Source organism: Callorhinus ursinus, unplaced genomic scaffold, assembly GCF_003265705.2.
Source record: "Callorhinus ursinus isolate GAN/ISIS: 27379988/994484 unplaced genomic scaffold, GSC_fseal_2.0 scaffold30, whole genome shotgun sequence".
Taxonomy (NCBI): domain Eukaryota; kingdom Metazoa; phylum Chordata; class Mammalia; order Carnivora; family Otariidae; genus Callorhinus; species Callorhinus ursinus.
The window spans coordinates 4,596,510-4,616,991 of NW_027397092.1; positions in this window are offsets into that span (position 1 = coordinate 4,596,510).

A 20,482-nucleotide genomic window follows, 5' to 3' on the forward strand; every position below is an offset into this window, starting at 1 on the left:
CCTTGGTGTAGACCTGGTTTCTGAATGTGTTTCTATCTCAGACCTGAGGGGAGGTAGCTGAACCACTGTTGGCTTTGCTCTGAACCAAGAATGTGAGATGTAGCTGTCATTCTAGGACAAGTGGAAGCTGTTTGTTGTAGCTGGAATGCTGTTATTAAAATTAAATCAAATAGTAATAATATATGACCTGGGCAGTGATGGTAGAGGTATACACCGATAGCATCTTCCTAATACAGTGAAGGGACATTCACCAAGCCTCAGAGAGGAATCTTGAGGACAATCTGCTACAGGAGAGAATGTCTTCCCTACATCCTAACTGGAAAGCAGAAATCATCCTGCTGGAAATTTACAAGTGGAGCAAAGTTTCTCAGACTTGGCCCTACTGACATTTAGGCCAGGTAATTCTTTGTTGTAGGAAGCTCTTCATACATCCCTGGCCTCTACCCACTCCATGACAGTGGCACCCTTCGCCAAGATACAAACACCTACAAATGTCTCCAGACATTGCCAACTATCTCCCAGGAAGGCAAAATCGCCTCTGGTTGAAAACCTCTGCCGCTCTTACAGGCAGAGGGGAATCATGGCCAAAGGTTCAAGGTGTGGAAAAGTGGACATTATGAAAACTGTACATAGTTCCATCTTAGTGGAGTGTGAGATACGGGGCAGACTAGCTAGTGGTGGGAGGTGGGAACGGAGAAGCATGGGAGGCTGATAATGGAGGGTCTGGTAGAACATACACAGGTGAAGGAATGTCATCTGTTTGGTGATGACAAGTCTCAGAAAGAGGATGACATATGGGATTTGAGTTCCAGACAGCTGGTAAGAGGCAGGCAGCTGGACCACTCAGGACCTATGTCAGAAGTCAAGGCACAAGACGATAAAAAGCACCTAAGCCAGGGGAGCGGCAGGAGGGACAGGAACAGAATGGCATGTGCATAGGAAGCCTGGGGGAGCAGCCCTGCAACTGACAGCAAGAGCACACAGAGGATGGGCCATCACGCTCCACAGCTGGGAAGAAGAAAAAAACTGGTTATGTCGAGGTATGGATGCCTTCTTTCTCCCCTTGGTTGATTTAAGATCTTAGCCTATGGAAATCTATCTCATCTGGGCAGTCTTCTGGATTTCCCAAGGATGAAATGCCTTGAGATTTTAAGCAACAAAAATGCTTACATTTTGATCCTTACCACCTTACGTAACTTGTTCAACATACCAATCATCACAAACAACACAGCAGGGCTTTGTCTGTAGCCTAGAATTCCTCGTTTCAAATACCATCATGACATTACCCCAACACTGGCCAAATTACCAGTGAGGAGTTGTCATGGTTTTGATATTATCTCCGGCAAACTATTAAAAAGAAAACACGAGAGAGGCCAAGGTACTCTAAAAAGAAGAAAGGGCTCCTAATTTGATAAAAATGACTTTGCCCCAGATTGGTACTTCATCTTAGAAGAAAACGTGGCTACAATTTTGATGTGATGCATTAGGAATTCATTCCACTGGAAGCCTTTCTGAAAAGGAAAGCTTTGTAGCAAAAGTATAGGTATAAAAGCAAAGAGATGTTGGTTGTAGAGTTGAGCAAACATCAACAGCATTTTTTAGAGCTACCATATGGCCCAGCAATCGCACTACTGGGTATTTACCACAAAGATACAAACGCAGGGATCCAAAGGGGTACGTGCACCCCAATGTTTATAGCAGCAATGTCCAAAATAGCCAAACTATGGGAAGAGCCAAGATGTCCATCGACAGATGAATGGATAAAGAAGATGTGGTGTATATATACACAATGGAATATTATGCAGCCATCAAAAGGAGTGAGCTCTTGCCATTTGCAACGACGTGGATGGAACTGGAGGGTGTTATGCTGAGCGAAATAAGTCAATCAGAGAAAGACATGTATCATATGACCTCACTGAGATGAGGAATTCTTAATCTCAGGAAACAAACTAAGGGTTGCTGGAGTGGTGGGGGGTGGGAGGGATGGGGTGGCTGGGTGATAGACATTGGGGAGGGTATGTGCTATGGTGAGCGCTGTGCATTGTGCAAGACTGTTGGATCACAGATCTGTACCTCTGAAACAAATAATACATATGTTAAAAAAAAAAAGATAGTAGGAAGGGAAAAATGAAGGGGAAATCAGAGGGGGAGACGAACCATGAGAAACTATGGACTCTGAGAAACAAACTAAGGGTTGTAGAGGGGAGGGGGTGGGGGGATGAGTTAGCCTGGTGATGGGTATTGAAGAGGGCAGGTACTGCATGGAGCACTGGGTGTTATATGTAAACAATGAATCATGGAACACTACATCAAAAACTAATTATGTAATGTATGGTGATTAACATAACATAATTAAAAAAAATCAATGGCATTTTTACTGTACTATATGGAAGGGGTTCCTGAATAAACTTTTCATGATAAGCAACCGGGGAAGTTAAGCTCCCCTTATTAGCCTCTTTTTCTGTTCTTCTCAGTGGCCCATATCGTTTAAACCAACAAGCAGCAGCAGTTGAACTACACAAAAAGTTCCTGATAAACAACAGCTAAGGGAGGGAAGAAAATGGGCAAGATGCAGCTCTAGTAACATAAATCTCAATGCAAATCCAAAGCCTGGCATTCATGGCTTCAACAGTGCCCCCAAATGACACAGAAAGGCATTGGCCGGATCTCTTAAGTATATCTTTCACATGTTAATGTTACAAGAATGTAAAAAGGATTCCATTTCCTGGTTGATATATTCTCTCCCAATGTCTTCCAGGTCCAAAGATTTGGAGACTCTCCAAACAACACATAATAACGTGAAAGGAGGAAGGAAGTGAAGGGGGTGGGAGTCATGAGGGGGGAAGGAGGTTAAGAGCAATTTGCATTTCTCTTGAGTTCCACCCTTGTTTAACAGGCTATCATCAGTATCACTACTGATTTGGTTTCAGCTAAGTGGCAAGCACGCCTGGTGTCAGCACTAGGAAAGCTGGTTATAATATTATGTATGGGGTAGGAAGAGGGTGTGTCCATTTTTAGGCATCCCTTGGCTAATGGCATCTGCATTCTGTTCTTGGTTGCCCAACGCAAATTGCCTCACTTCTCTGTGTTACATAGGCCTCAGCAGTCAAGTGGGACCCAAAGCCAGTGCCGCTGACCCCCTTAGACATCCTTCTAAGACAGCACTACTCAAAGTACGGGCACGGGGCAGTAGCACACACATCATCCTCAAGTTTGTTAAAAGTTCCAAATGACAGGCTCCACCCCAGGTTGTCTGAATTAATCACCGACTTGGATGCACTTTGAGAAGCACTGCCTTAGAACCATGCTGCTGGTCTGCAACCCACCTGTCCCCAGTCCACTGGTGGATAAATACAGAATCTGGGTGGAAGCATTTAAAACATTCATAGACATCTGACACAATGGTCATATCCAAGGACACGGCAATGGACTCATGCCCTTCAAAAGGAATGGACCAATGTGGGGTTTCAGCATTTGTGTGGGGACTTGGCATGAGGCACAATCTGCTCCCAGTCACAGATTAGGGGAACCCCACATCATCATGATGGATTTTTAAAAAGTCCTTCATCACAGGGTCTGAAAAGTACAACTCTAGAGCAAAGGTCAGCAAACTTTTTCTATAAAGGACCACACAGTCCGTAAAGTTTAATATCTTAAGCTCTGTAGGTCGTAAAGTCTCATTTACCTGTTATTATAAAGCAAAAGCAGTAAGAACGTGTAAGCAACTGAGCATGGCTATGTTCCAATAAAACTTTATCTACCAAAACAAGTGGAGGGCCAGATTTGGTCCACAGGCTGTTCTGTGCCAATGCTAACTCCTACTTAAAGGATGACTGCCGGCCAAATACGATGCCATCAGAAGACTATAACCCTTACTTTTGAGAACTGAGATGAAACAAATCACCACAGTCCCCTAATTTTGTCAGTGATTTTCCCTACTTACAGAGGCCCCAAGAAATAGAAATTGGTTCCTGCCCCTTTGCTCCTATCATAATGGGAACTCTACGAGGATAAAGCCAAACACATCTGGGGGCGCCTGGGTGGCTCAGTCGGTTAAGCGTCTGCCTTTGGCTCAGATCATGATCCCAGGGTCCTGGGATCGAGCCCCGCATCGGGCTCCCTGCTTGGTGGGAAGCCTGCTTCTCCCCCTCCCACTCCCCCTGCTTGTGTTCCCCCTCTCACTGTGTCTCTCTCTGTCAAATAAATAAATAAAATCTTTAAGAAAAAAAAAAGCAAACACATCTGGACAACCTTCAACTACCACCCTAGCAAAAATAAGAGGATCGAAAAGGAAATGTCCACATCAGAGAAAGAAAAGCTAAGTCTCCCTTACTCTAGTTCAGAGTTCTACAAACTATGGTCCATTGGTGAATGGCATCTGCCAAATCCAGTCTGCCACCTGTTTCTATAAAGTTTTATTGGAACGAAGCCATGTCCACACAATGACACATTGTCTATGGCTGTTTTTGAGATATGGAGGCAGAGGGGAGCAGCAACATTATATCCCACAAAGCTTAAAATATTTACTATTTGGATCTTTACTGAAAAAAAAAAATGTAGCCTCTGCTATCGTTCCTCCCATGACTTGCAGCCCCCTATTCCAGTCCAGAAAGCTCCAAGCAAGTAGATAAGAGGACAGTTTTCTACATTGCCATTAACAGGACTCCTGCCAACTACTTTCTCTGGAAAAGTCTTCCTTTGCTAAACAAAGTGGCACAGTCAGAGAGGCTTCTTGCTGAGTTTCTCCCAAGTTTCTCAGTGGCTTTCAAGTTCCTTTTAAGTAAGTTCTTCCACTATTAAAAATATATAGGCAGAGTTAATAATTCATAAAGCAGTCTATTAGTCATGTAAAGGCAGCATTAACTTGGTGCCTTTTTACACTAAACTCATACAAAGAATATTAAAAGCCTTGACAAGCAGGAAAAAAAAAAAAAAAAAAAACAAGATAGTAACATCCTTGCATCTAGATCTCTGGAACATTCCCAGACTGAGTGAACAGTTGCTAAACAAATGGGTTCCCTTATTTCCCAGAGAATTGGGGGCTGTTTTTGTCCAAGTTTCAAAGAAGAGAAAGCATCATAAATACATGGAGCAAACTTCAACAAACAAAACCTTCCGGCCTTTGAATTCATTGTAAGTAACACTCATAACCTGAAGGAAAGTAGGCTGCACTAGTTTGGGTAAAAGCAGAAATTCACAAAAAAAGCTCTGTGTAACATGGTGCTAACAAAACACAGTTGTTTTCACTGGTAGCCAGTTGGAAGGAAGCCAGGGCTGCGTCAGTTACCTAGTGGTCTGTGGCACCTTATAAATACTACGAGCGCCACCTTCTGGTCTTCTGATTCTATTACATGCCCCTAGTCCTATCTTGGCCTCATTTCCCTCAAGCCAGTGAATCGTGTGTATCCTAGAATCACGGACTCCTCAAAAAAGAGATCTGCAGAGATCTCTATAGATCTTTACAGATTGTGGAGATCCTAGACCAAGCTGCTTTTTTGCTGGCTTTCAATACTGACTTTTGAGAGCCCCAGTGTAGCCACATTGGGAAGACCAGAATCACTTCTAACTCTACTTGGTTCCAAAAGCTGGAGAATTCTGTGGGCCAGAGACATAGGATTATACAACTCAGCTTATGCCCACTTGCAGCTCTCACCATGTCCCAAAGATAGCCAGGCAAAGAAAGGGTAGTCACTGGAGAAGTTGAAGAAGACAAGAGGTACTTTACTATTCCCTGATAATGAGGGAAGGGACTCTCAGGTTTGAGACCAGGTTTCTTTAGGCAGACTGTCATGCTCCTCATGAGAGTATTTTAGGGGTCAAAGATGGGTAGGAGAAGTAGTTGCTCTTCTGTTTTCTAACACTTGCTGCAGAGATGAGGTTAAGTACAGAGGAAGCACCCAGAACCTGCTCGGAGAAGCCCACTTACACAACCCCAAGAAGAGAACCAGCCTTGCCCTTCAGAGACAGGAGCTCTCTGCTTTGCCTGCCTTCACCCCCGGTCACACTATGGATACAGAACAGAGCAAGGTTTCAAGGAAGAAGATGAGGAAGGGAAGGCTTACAGTGTGACAGGGAAGTAAGGCCCAGTGGGAAATACATCAGGTCTGGTGGGGGATGGGGGGGCAGTGAAAGTTGTGTAGCCCCCTCCTTGACAGAGATGAGGGTCTGGCCTGCCTGTGCTAAATTCTTTTGCTTCTGATTTGAAAAACATTTGGCTTCCTGAAAAGTAAAAGCTACAGGGGCCTTTTCTTAATCCATCTTGCACATCCTCGGAATTGACGTCAACAAGTCACAATGGGAGCTTCCACCAGTCGTCCCTGGGCGGAGTGATGATGGCAATGATACAGGGCCATCGTGGCCCAGAGCCCCCAAGGGGAGGGAGAGGAAGGATGTTCAGAGGGATCCTCTGGTCTCCATCAGGAAGAGGGAGAAACACATCCTTCTAAGGAAAAAAGGCATTTGTCTCAAAGAAAAATGGTTGTATTGGGGGGGAAATGTCATACTTAATGAAGCCAACCAATGGCAAAGGAAGCAAGCTGCCATCTCTCCGGAATATTAGAAAAATAATGTTTATGTTCAGAAGACGTTGTTACAATTTACAATTATAGCTGCCATTTGTTGATGGACACTGTTTTTCTTTCATCAGATAGGCATTTTTACCCGTTTTACAGATGATCAAACTGAGGTTCAACAAAATGCAGTAACTTTTCCAAGGTCAACAGGGAATAGGTAGAAACGAACCCAGTTCTGTCTCCAAGTCTGTGCTCTGTCCACTCTGCCCCCAGCTTCCATCCTTAGAGCTGTTGGTTTGTTCTCACAAAATAAAGCCTGCACGTGAGCACTTGTATGGAGATCCTCACATTTCTGAAACTGAAGCCTGGAAAGACAGATTTCCCCATGGGGATCAGAGATTTGCAGAACCATCTCTACAGACAACTCGCTCCCAAACTCCCAGCTGAGGACCAGGGTGGCTGGGACTGCCTCTAACAGTTCTTCCTGCCACAGGAACCATGGTAGCTACCCCAACTCTTGCCAAGTCAGCAGCCTGAAATGCACTGCCCATTCTCAGCCCCACACAGTCACTACCTCACTGTCATCTTTTCTGTCTCCTGTACTTTCAATTTGGACCCTTCCAGGGTGAGAAAAAGGGACTACGATTTATAGCAAGTTGACGTTTTACACTGAGGCCTGATAGGGAGTTTCACCAGCCACAGCCTCCTACAGCAGAAGCCAGCCAGCAGGATACTCAACAATCAAGAGAGATAAGGAACATCTCCACAATGACCGGAGAAGACACCAAAAACAGCACAAAGACCCAGACAGAACTAGCTACCCTATACCGATTTCCATGGTCCCCGTTGCTAATATGCGCATGACTCCTTAAGGAGTGGGAAGGGAAAGGGCCAATCTTTAAACAGAGACAAATCTCCCAAGTTTGAATCCTGAATCAAATGTTTATCCCAAAGACACTGAGCTAATTTAAAAGAGACTATTTAAAAACAGAAGAGACAACGTTACCAAGATACCAAGAACCGGCAAGTTTTAGATTTCTTTTTCCTACTCCCAAATGGAATATGGGATTGAGGAAAAGATGAGGTCACTTATGGAAAATAAATAGTACTGGTTTTGGGGTTTTTTGTTTTGGGTTTTTTTTGCGCATTTAAGTTGTAATGTGTAAATGTTGTCCTGCATGTGCTTTTGTGTTTGTGTGTTTTATGTCAGATAGCCTGACTTTCTTTTCGACATGCAAGGATTTCAGCAAGGCATTTTTATAGTCTCTCATGATATCTTTGTGGACAAGTTGGAGAAATGTGGGCTGGATGATAAAACACTTATGTGAACTCTCAAGCTACCTATATTTTGTTCCTTTTTGGACACCAAATTTTCAGGGAGACAGTGACAAAGTGGATTTTCCTGTAACAAAATGGCCAGAATGACGAAGAATCTGGTAATCCCATCCTAGGGGGGATAGAATGTTTTATCTTAGAGAAATGAAGGCTCTGGGTGCAGGAGGGAAGGAGGTATGCAGCTGTGGTAGAGTGGAATGAGTGCTGTCTTGGAGGCAACCAAGATTCAAATCATGAATCTTCCTTACTACAAAGTGCTTTGTGTCATCCACATGCACTCACCATGCTCTGTATTGTAACTCCATTTTTTTGCAACAATATCTACAGGGCAGGGTGAACAATGCAGCCTACTGGGAGAGAGCTAGAGCTAGAGAGAAACGGGGTAGCCACGGTAGGAAACCCAGGAAGACAACCAGCAGCCCCAGGGAGCTGTTGATATTCACAAAGTATGCTCATATTTTATATAGGGCATTTCTGGAGCCGTTCCAGATGGAAGACAACAGGGTTCTGTCACCAAGATGCAATGGGAATGTGGCTTTACCCCAAAGGGCAAGTGGGGTGGAGACAGTCGGAAGGCCAAATCTGGAGGAGGGCTTGATCCAAGAGCGATCCTTCCAAGAGCTAATGGAGATGATTGCAAATAAGGCTGAACCCTGGATATGGACCTGACAGGAACATGGCTGGAGATTAATCCCCTGCCAGCTCGACTCTAAGGGAGGATTTCTCAAAGACCTTACTGAAGAAGCAAGATGTGCAGAGAGGCCAGAAGAAGAGGGTCTGTCTGCCCCCAAGGGAGGTATAGAAAGTGGCCAGCTGCCCCCTTCTGGACCACAGACGACAGGACCTACTGGACCACAGACTTGCCTGGAATTCCACTTGAGGACGATCATTTGTTTCGCTTCAATATAAATGTTCCTTAAGTGTTTCTTATCACATTGTCAGCGTCCTTGGGAGAAATAATATATTGAGCATTACAGTGCATTAATACCTCAATGAGGCTTGGTTCCCGAAGTCGCACTCATTTTCAGTCGCAACAGCTAAGCAGGATCCAGACAGCAAGATCAGGAATCGACTTTGTTTAGTTCAGATGATTGTTTGGGAGAGCCAAACAAGGGCATGATCAGGGGCTAGAGGGCCTAGGCAGGCAGAGCAGGGAGGAGCCGTGCATGTCTAGAAGCAAGGACAGATAGAAAATGAGGAGGAGCCCAAGAAACAGGAGAAGGGCGGGGAGGAGACATCTGAAGAGCCCTGAGGCGAACCTCATCCACCTTGTAGTTCAGCTGAGGGCCAGACCCATCTATTCCTGCTTTATTTCACATCTCTTTGCCAACAGCTAAATAAACACGCACTGACTCAGTGCATTTCTTGATCATTGGAAAAGATTATTCTTAACGGAATAGCTAAAAGAAAACCATTTGTCCTTTCATAAAGCATGACGTCACTAAGATTAATCTGTTTTATCTGAAGTCCTTTGAACTAAAAATCAGACATGGGCCTTTTGCAAAATGGGAAGAGCCAATCTCTCCTCACCTTTTTTCATACCCAGAACCTGGGCAAATAACTAGAAAATAAGAGGGATGGGGGGACACCGCGGAAGCCAAAATAAATGGTCCGAAGTCAGTGCATTAAACACAGGCATTTGAATTATGTGCCAGGCTTTTTCGTTCTTCTCATGTTAGAAAGTAAAACTAAGACAGAAACCCAAGAGTCTTCTAGAAGCAGGTACCCTGACAGTTCTAAGAAGTAACTGTTATCAGAAATAGAGAAATACCATAAACCTAAGAGAGCTTAACAACTAGGGGTCGTGTACACAGAGGAAAAGGTCTCTAGTTGTCTCAAAATCCTTGAGGACATGGAATGTTCAAGTTCACGATTAAGGCAAAGTTACTGAGAAAAGACAAAATGGGATGAAATGATTCTAGGAATATTCACCTCTAGTTAAGCCTCACAACCTTTATTATCTATCTTATACTGAGATCCTTCTAGTAATTGAAAATATTTAATATCTTAAATGCATCCCTAGGCATGATGGAGTTAATAAAGATTAAACTGCCAGTGAATTAATTATTGGATTCATGAGAGGCAAGTCGTCACTGGTTAGGTGCTGTGCTAGGAAAAAAAAAAATGTGTAAAGGATTAATATGTCACCCAAATTCAGACATGAATGAGACTCAAGCGTCTCTCAACAAACACCAAGACAGAGAATTTGCTATAGAAATAATGTAACATTGGGGGTGCCTGGGTGGCTCAGTTGGTTTAGCCACTGACTCTAGATTTTGGCTCAGGTCATGATCTCAGGGTCATGGGATCGAGCCCCAGGTCAGGCTCCACACTCAGTGGGGAGTCTGCTTCAGGATTTTCTCTCTCCCTCTGCCCCTCCCCCCGCTTTCTCTCCCTCTCTAATAAGTAAATAAATCTTAAAAAAAGAAAAAAGAAAAAGAACACAAAACGATTCCAGAGAGAACGGATGAGAGAATCACCAAGCTGACCTATCTGTGATGGTCCCTCACTTCTAAAGCCTAGGGGTGGGTGTGAGAGCTTGGAGGCTCCTGACAGAATCAGGTGGTTGGGCAGGGGTCTCCTCATTCCAGTTTCCATGCTTAGGTCTGATCTGTACATAGGTACACTCCCACAGGTGTTCCTCTTCACAGAGAGCAACCTACCATCTCTCCAATAAGAGCTCATTCCATGCCATCCAGTGGGTCTGCATCAAAGACACACCAGCTCATGGAGGTAAGAGGTTCTTAAGAGGTTCACTGGGATGTCTAGGACTGAGATGCGGAGGAGACAGGAGATAAAGTGCTTTTCCTATTTAGTCCACTCCCGCCGCATGAACATTTTTAGAAAAGCCTACAAGTGAAGAATATTAAATATGATTAGCCTTACGCAACTCAGTATGGAAACTGGAAAATCTTACCAAGTACCAAATCTTAACCCACGTAGAGTTCTTACAAAATATTATTTCTTTTTTCAATAAACTATTTAAGGGCGCCTGGGTGGCTCAGTCGTTAAGCGTCTGCCTTCGGCTCAGGTCATGATCCCGGGGTCCTGGGATCGAGTCCCGCATCGGGCTCCCTGCTCTGCGGGAAGACTGCTTCTCCCTCTCCCACTCCCCCTGTTTGTGTTTCCTCTCTCGTTGTGTCTCTCTCTGGTCAAATAAACAAATAAAATCTTTAAAAAAAATAAACTATTTAAGAAGACAAGAAAATTACATGTTTTTAAATACGATAAATTTGGGTGGACATTTTTCGTTTTCTTTCCAGCTTCCATTATGCTTTCTCATGCTGTTGATTTTCATTTGAGAACTTCTCCCTTGCTTTCTTTCTATCCACTGGACTCTTGAGGGCTCCACTGTCCCCACAGGAAGTCAATGACCCAGCCTAACTCATCCAGTGCATAGGTTCTCCCTACATCACAGTCAAGGTTCAAAGGTGGGCTTGTGATCTAAATCAGTTCAATAAGAGAATCCCAGAATCTTTACAGGATCCGCTGGAAAAGAGGCAGGGGGTAGGGAAGGTCTGAGGCTGGAAAACCTGGAGCCATGGGGCTGACCATGGAGGGAAAACAATGTAGAGGAAGCAGAAGCGAGAGACGGACAGAAACAGAGTCCTGGTGACACACCATTTGACCTGCTTCATCAAATAGCCCTCCATATACCTCTCACTTTTGACAGCCATTAAATTCCCCTCTTGCTAAGTCCATCTATGTTGGTTTTCTGTTAATAACTACTAAAATCACTGGCTGTAATGATTTCAGATAGATGAGATGCTACTCTGTGGAAATGAATATTTATAGAGCCAATAACTGTGCATCAGTTAATACTTTTCACTTGTCTCTCAAAATAATATTTTCCTCTTAAGCTAAACCTCAGGAATTATTAATTGTTCCCAACGATAGGACTCCCAGTTTTTGCAGCTGTAATCTAAAGCACATTGGAGTATTTCTTCTTGCCTTCCTAAAAAAAACCCAAAATCAGGATTTTTTTTTTCACTGAACTCTCCTTAATTTTTTTCTCACTAGAATTACCCTTCATTTTCTCTTAAAATTTTCTTAACTTCTTTCCCACTGAAATCTACTATGAAACATTTCCTCCGAAATTGCAACGACTTTCTCTGAAAATTGCAACAACTGAAAACAGTGGGTTTTAAATGGTGAATAATTCATTAATTATTCTTAGGGCTCATTCTCAAAAACAATTATTACATTTGGCCTACATAACATGAAGTAGTGTATAAAATATATGGAAATTATTTAAAAAGGGAGGAGGGCCCCAATCCAAAACAAGCAAAGAAGGGAAAAAAAAAAACTGCCTGAGAATAAAATAAACATATTTCACACACGTCTTCACCCACCCGATATGAGTCTAGTGCAAAGGGTGAGTCAGCTTCACACCCAAGCCACCCCACACCAACCTCAGAGCCAGTCCCGGGACCGGTTGGCAAGGACAGCCTAACTGCCCCTGGCTCAGCTCAGGCTGGCTCCTTCTGCACAGCAGTGCTCCTGCTCTCCGGCCCTGACAGGGGAAAAAGCCTTCTTTTTGAATGGGCATAAAGTGCCTTATTGAAACCAGGCAAGCTTCCTCCTTGTGGGGCTGACCTCGCTACTCTGCCCACATTCCCCCCGGAGGTGCAGACAGTGGCCGGAGCTGAGGAAATGTCTTTCTGCAGTTTGGTGCAAATGAAATTTGAGAAATTTGCACAGTATGTGTGGAACCCATTGTTCATATCTAAGCTTATTAGCTGTTTTCCTCCTGAGAGCACAAAAGAGCTCCTGAGAGTAAAAAGGAATCCCGTAGGAGGAGGGGAAGCCTGAGGGGCCTCCCAGAGGACCCTTCCCTGCAGGCCTTATTCATTACAAAAGACTTCAGCAGAGGCCTACTGAAAGGAGGTCACAGGTATTTACCTTTCTTCTCCATCTGTTTCAATCTGTTTTACGGAGGAGAGAAAAATGCCAATGTTCTCCTAATCTTTGAGCCCTTGATGAACTCATTCTGCACATTTTTGTATAGAAGAGTAGACTTTTTAAACAACAAAAGAAAATGTCATTGGAACAGACTTAAGCTTTATTCAGAGACTGATTTCTTACCTTAGCCACACTGGATTGCAACCCTCTCCCTCCCCAGTCCTGTCATTTCTTACAAGTGAGGCTTTGTCAGAACCAAAGAGTGTCAGCTTTTATGGCCTAACACATCCTTAACTATCACCCACCTTTAATAACACTGCAACAGGGCTCACATAGAGAACTGTGCAGGGGATGGGACCAAAACAGCAATAGTTTACAAATGCACTTATGTGATGAGGAGGCTAATGTATGTAAAGAAAGGTAGAAATAATCCAAAAGAGCAGATGTTCCAAAATCTACCGATATTTGTCCTTGTGTATATGGTTAAATATGTCTGGTAATTGACCTCAATTAATGTATATGTGATCATTCGGTAAATAGTAATTAAATGCATCCTTTGGGCCAGGCACTGTGCTAGGGGCTAACTACACACAAAAAAATGACAAAGAAATATCTGCCTTCAAAGGTTTCTCCTTCTGGTAAAGAAAACAAGAAAACCACGTTCTAGAGAGTTGAAGCAAAGAGTGTGGAATATTCAGGAAAATGAACGTATTCAGGTCCAGGTGTTAACAGGATGGGTCACGTGGCTAAGTGCCAAGTAGCTTCTCAGGATGGCCCCACCTTGGTAAACTTCCAGGAACGAGGCCTGCTGTGCTCCCGGGAAAGCTCAGGTATCTGATGCTGTCAGCACACTGACCATGAATCTGTCACTGGGACATTAACTTATATTAACTGAGCTTAACCAGGAATTCTAATTCTAATTCACAAGTTCACAATGAAACTTGCATTGTCTTGAGCATTAGTGCTTGAAGTGGTGAACGGCCAGCTCACCCTGCTTCACAAGACCGCTCTACCCACACATTCTCCAGCTCGGTTATGCTCTGGGGAATGTTTAGATGAGTACAGAGTCCAAGCTAGAGAAATCACGTGCATGGAACACATGTTGGATGACTTCAGGCTATGGCAGGTGAGGAGCCCATCTCCACACTGGTGAGACATGCTGAGGATCCCTGGGCAGTTAAAACAACAGTCACCCTCCCTGCAACCAAGGCAAGGGCATGTTTTTCCTGCTGACCAACCTACTGCCTTACCAACTCTTTGTAAAGCTTAAATACATGTAACTTTATGTATGTACATATTTCTCTGACTGTAGATAAATTAAGAAAAAAATTAAAATTACCTGTGATCTCCTAGATTTTGGGATGCTTCCCATGCCCACCAATAATCTTTATAACATTTGCACAGATAGAAGCTAGATGTATGTATACATTTGCAGACATATATACATCTACATATATGTACATGTATCCCATGATAAGCTAAGGGATCTGGAGTGTTTCGTGTCAGCACCATGTCACACCCAAAGACATTTCGGTTCAGCATCTAAAATAATTGACAAGTAACTTAAATATTTCCAGTAGTTTTTCAAAAAAAAAAAAAAAAAAGACAAAGCAGGAATATATTTAGCAGAAATTCATAAAAACCTCATTTGACTGATTCCCTCAGTGTCTCACCCCTACAATTTTCTCCCAGTACCCCAAAAATTTACCCCCTTCAAAATGCACTTGGTCTTTTCAAACCAACAAGCTTTCTTGCTCGCTCTGCCTTCTTCTTGGTCCTTTGGCAGTATAAATCTGGCTATCCCCCCCCATCAGCATCAGCACCGTTCAGAATCTACTTTCCCTACTAATCTGTAAGCAGGGTGAGGGAAGTGAACATGTCTTTCTTCTTTCCAACCAAGCCCCAGTACCAAGCACAGTGTGTTTAATACATCTGTTGATCACTGAAAACACACACACACACACACACACACACGGTTTTGCAGAATTATGTCAATCCTCACCTACCTTTGAATCAGTTGCATTCTGCACTGGGAACGATTTCCCAACTCATTAACAATTTCTCCCCATAGACCAGTTGTTATTGGTTGCATAATATTCCATTTTACATAACTGTTCCATAATTTCATCATTTCCCAATTTGGAATTTTCCCTTTACTCTGCATAAACAATGCATCAGTAAACACGTTTGCATAAAATTGCTTCTGGTTATTCCCTTAGAATGATTTTCTACAAGTGGAATCACTGGACCTGAATACAAACTTCTTAAGTCTCAAAACAGACCACTGCTTCACAGAAAAATCGTCATTTCATTTTCACAGCATACAACAGTGCTCTTCTCCCTGAACCCTTCCCAGCACAGAGTATTGGGGCTTTTGTTTTTATCTTTTCAAAATTGAAATCTGAAAAACAAGATATTTCTTTTGGATATATTAATACCTTCAGTAAGGACTGACTTGACCTGGGAAACAATATGCATTAAATCTTATGTGTCACACAGTTAAAGTTTCTAAGGTGACCCCGTGTCCTCTATTTCCAAGTTGATGCCTTACATTTTTTTGGAACAAGGTGAAGTATAAATGAATACAGTCTCCAAGTTCTAGATGAGCACCTCAATGCTGCTCCCAGGGGAAATAACTGAAGACAACCCCACGTGCAACAGAAAAATATAAGAAAAGCCCCAGAGAGGACACAGAAGGCTTTCTGGAGGAGAAAAATGATCAAAAGGAGATTTGAACAAAAGTTCTTCAACAGTGAGACAATGAAAGTAAGTACATACGCTAGACTGTTACATTAGTGGCCCCCAATGTACCTCATGAGCATCCTGGCATGCAGATCCTGCTTGGTCCTTTCCCACACTGACACTGAGCTTGGCCATGTGACCTGCTTTGGCCAAGAGAATATCAGTAAATATGACACTGTGGAGACTCTACGGGTAACTGTCCATGAGCACTTGCCCACCGTCACGTGGAGAAGCTCAGATGAAAGATCACAAAGAGAGAGAGAGGATCATCCCAACTATTCTAACTGAGGCGCCAGACACATGAGTAAGGCAATAATAGAACCTCTAGCCCCAATCAAGATGCCAACAGACCACAGTCACATGAGTAAAGCACTAGTAAGACCAACAGAAAAATCGTGCAAGTCAGTGTTGCCTTTGTCCACAAGTCTAGGGAATTTGTTATGCAGCAATCGATAACTGATCCAGCACATTCTAAGCATAAAAAACAGCATTCATTCAACATTTACTGAGCACTGAGAATGCATGGTCCTGAAGGACAGACTCACATGTTAATAATAAAAAAAAAACTATATAGTACAAAAGTGGCTATAATATTTGATAGATAAAGGCACAAAGGAAGGAATTCTCTACTCTACTTTGGTTAGTCAGAAATTTCGCATGAACTTTGTCTTACAAAATGAGCAGGCAGACTAAGAAGAAGATTTTAAAAGTTAGAGGAAACGATGGTGTACAGATGAGACACAAAACAGGATGTCCAGAAACCTGCACATGATGTTATGCAGGATGAGTACAGGAAGAGAAAAGCAAAAGATGAATTCTTCAGATCCAGATAAGGACCAAATAAATTCTCAGTATCTCCATTTTACAGATATTATGTGGGAGAGTAAAGAATAGAAGTGAGTCTCTGCTCTTAAGCTTACACTATTCTGCTCTTCTAGAATGTCCAACGTATTTAGATCTAAACACATTGTGGTACATACATGTCACGTTTCAGCTCGACCTGAGTTGATAAGGTGTCAAGGTGGGGAGAGGCACTCAGCAGTGCTGGACCACATCCCAGTGTGGACAGCTCATTCAGCAACTCCTTCCTTCCAGCGGATTCATCATTCTGTGTCTTGTATCTAACTTATATAATTCAGCTAGATTCTAGAAATCTTTTCTTAAAATTATTAATAGGAATCTGATATGACCTAACCCAGAAAACAAATTTTAGAAGATTCAGGGAACAGAGAGAGAGATCCAAGTGATAGCCAACAAATAACATGAAACCAGCAGCATGAGACTGTAAGGGAATATACTAATTGTTCACACTAACTAAAGGATTACAAACCACTACACAAGCCACTAAATTTTTTAACATGAAGAAACAGAGAGTAGAATAAACAGCACCAGCTAATCCTTAGCTGGCAGGAGTAATTTTATTGAGTCACACTAAACTCCATTTTCACACAAAGGCAGGATTTTACATTAGTGAGAATATGATGTAAAAAAATAAAAGAATATAGTGAAGATGAAATCAAATCTTTTAAGATTTTATTTATTGATTTGAGAAAGAGAGCATGAGTGCAGAGGTAGGGGGAAGGGCAGAGGGAAAAGCAGGCTCCTCACTGAGCAGGGAGCCCGACATGGGGCTCAACAGGGCCCCAAGATCATGACCTGAGCCAAAGGCGGACACTTAACCGACTGAGCCACCCAGGCGCCCCAAAATCAAATCTTGATTTGTAAGTACCTATACTGGTGTTGGCCATCCAACAATTTGTTGAATGTATAAAAGAAAGAGTTGTAATTTGTAACTGGATCTTGGCAAAAATACTAGGCAGCAAGTTCCAGACCCCACGCTCTACACCAACACACAATGTGAACACTGGCCGCAGAAAAGATGGAGCTCCCCCTTAACCTCATCAGCTGTTGATATTTACAGAGCAGTCTCCCTCACGCTCCAGATAAGGAATGACAGCCCATGCAACAAAATTAGTGAAGGTCAATAGAACAAGAGTCAGCGGTTAATTGATTGCAGAAGGAAAGCTTTAGTGAAAGGAGCCAGACCCCTGTTTTCTCAGGATAATCAAATGCCTGACGCGTGTAGACTCATAAAATTGACTTGTTTTTTTTCTTGGTCTAATTGACTGATGCCTAGGTATTACATAAACCTTAGGTGTCCTCAAGATAAGACTTAATACTATACTACTAAAGGCAGACACCTAATTACTTTCGTTCCACATGAAAGATAGCCCGGTGAAATGGATGGATGCCTTTTCCACCAAGACAAGCCCTTGCTTTGAAAGTGTCAAGGGGCTCTGTGTGAGCCCTACTGAGGAACACCTCCAGTTGTCATGCCAATCAGATAAATCTGCAGCGATGAACAGTAAAGATGAAGTTATAACTACAAAATACATTTCACACGTAAATATTATTCTGAATTCTGTTTTGCTTATTCATAACTGACTCCACTATGGTATTTTATAACTTTAGATCTGATTTTAAATCACAGAATATTAGACTTAGGAAGGACTTTGGATCTTTTCTAGACTAATAAATCACCCAAAAGAGAAACCTCCTGTACAGTACACCTCTAGAGATTGGACATAAAGCATGAGAGGTAAAAGGGGGGGGAAGCAAATTATTAAAGTAAAAATAAAATCTCAAAGCAGCATATTTCATATTTGAATAGCTCTAGTTAGAAGAAAATTCTCCTATAAATTGGGGCTAAATATGATTCTTGAAATTTCCACCCAATGACACTTTGGGAAATGCATGTGATTAATCTCATATGTTTGCTTTTGTGTGCATACAAAGTTATATAACTGAACTTTGTTATGTTTTGCTCTTCCAAAATTTTTAGTATTTCTGATTTAAGGAAGCCTTGGTTCAATTCCTATTTTTTTTTGAATTTAAGTTAAAAATTTATTATTCAAAATTTACAAAATATATAGACAATTAAATTTCAGGTTTTGTTCTTTTTTTTTATTATGTTATGTTAATCACCATACATTACATCATTAGTTTTTGATGTAGTGTTCCATGATTCATTGTTTACATATAACACCCAGTGCTCCATGCAGTACATGCCCTCTTCAATACCCATCACCAGGCTAACCCATCCCCCCACCGCATCCCCTCTAGAACCCTCAGTTTGTTTCTCAGAGCAACTTCTATTTTTATATACAAATATTTTTCAAAATTTTAACTATATATCCTTAAAATAGTTTCTAAATGTGTTCTATCCAGTACCTCCACCAGTAACTATTTTAGAACACACCTTTATAATTTATAAATTACATACATGTGTATTTTTTTACAACTGTATAAGGCATAGATCAATATGAACTCTTAATAAGATCATTTAGAAAAAATAAAGAATGCTATACCACCCAACAAACATTGCCACTCCCTGTAGCCAAATGACTCCCCTCAGGCCTCACCCCAACCTATATATTCTCTGGCAAAAGACAGTTTACTTTCTAAAAAGCTTTCTGTGGTTGGGTGAGGCACTATACTGGGAATGATTAAGTTAAATTCTACATACAGAAAGGGGAGACCTCCAGTCCCTTTACTTTACTCAGGTACTGACTATTAGAAGTCAAGTTTATTCCAATCATGCATGAAACTGGAGATCCTTCTGAAGAAATGGAACTGCTCAGAGAATACCTACACTATTTGGCAATTCCTGAGTGAAAAAACCTGCTCATTGCCTTATTACCCCATTATAAACCTCACCAGCAGAGAAGCTTCGCTTATACACACAGAAATTTCATTAAGCTTGTTCGTGTCCCATTCTGCAATGTGGAACAAAGAACAAAAACCACCCAAAATTTCAGAATGGTCTCAGACATGAAAGCCAGAGATCAAAACTAAAATAGGAAAAAAAAGAAGAAAAAAGGCACACAGAACAGAGCACAGGTTAAAAAGAAAAAGGCAAAAAACAACAAAAAGTAAACAGTAATCAGAAGTTTAAGAGAATCTATCCACAAAATCAAGAACAACATGTTATAATCAAAGACTATTAACAGAAAAAGAAAGGTATCTTGGAGATAAAAATGTTATCCACAAAATAGTTCCATATAAGGACTGGAAGTTAAAAGGGTGACAAAATATACCAGAAAGTAGAACTTAAAAATAAAGAGATGGAAAATGGGGGGAAAAAGTAAGAAAATTAAAATTAACATAAAAGTTCCCATATCTAATTAACAAGAGTTCCAAAAAGACAGAATAGAGAGAGGGAACTAAAACAAAAATAATACAAGCAAAAAGTCTTCAATCCTGAAGGATATGAGTGTCTACAATAAGGCATGCCCTCCTGAAATTTCAGATCCCTGGAGGAAAAAGGAACATTTGTAAAAGTTTCTAGAGAAAAACAAGGGATTGGAAATCCACATGGCATTAGATTTCCTGATAGGAACTCTGGAAGATACAAGAAGATGAAACAATGCCTTATTGAGGAAAAAATATATACTTCTAAACCATAGTACTATACTCATCAAAACTATCAATCAAGGCATTTTCAGACATGCAAGGTCCTGAAAAGCTTCCCTCCCACACGCCTTCCATCAGGAAACTAATGGAGAATGGGACCCACCAGAATGAGAGAGAAAAGTAAGAAAAGAGGAAGGTATGAGATACAACAAAGAAAAGAGGCAAGGGGAATTTCAAGATGAGATGATAAGTATGTAGCAGGTCTAGAGAGCAACCACGACCATAATAATCTAAACACTGAATATTAAATTAAACAAAAATTTTATACATAATCCTACTGCGACAACGGAAGTAAGACAGCATGAGTAAACAGAATAAAGGGGAACAAAATCCTCATCTTTCGTAATAGAAGTCCACAGATAATATCTACAAGAGGAAAATCAAGGAATGGCAGTATGCACATACTATTCAGAAACACGGAAGTAAATGGGAAAAAGGAATGAGGGCGGCAAAGAGTATAAAATGGAAAACACTGTGTTTCTATTATAAACTTTGTAATTTTTAAGCTTTGTCCATGT